Raw genomic sequence first — 263 nt, forward strand, 5'->3', positions numbered from 1 at the left:
CTCCAGGACCTTAATGTGCTTCTTCTTGAGCCACTCCTTTGTTGCCTTGGCCGTGCGTGTTGGGTCACTGTCATGCTGGAATACCCACCTACGACCCATTTCAATGCCCTGGCTGAGGGAAGGAGGTTCTCACCCAAGATGTGACATGGCCCCATCCATCGTCCCTTTGATGCGGTGAAGTTGTCCTGTCCCTTTTGCAGAAAAACACCACCAAAGCATAATGTTTCCACCTCCATGTTTGACGGTGGGGATGGTGTTCTTGG

Source organism: Etheostoma spectabile, chromosome 18 (genome assembly GCF_008692095.1).
Source record: "Etheostoma spectabile isolate EspeVRDwgs_2016 chromosome 18, UIUC_Espe_1.0, whole genome shotgun sequence".
NCBI lineage: Eukaryota > Metazoa > Chordata > Actinopteri > Perciformes > Percidae > Etheostoma > Etheostoma spectabile.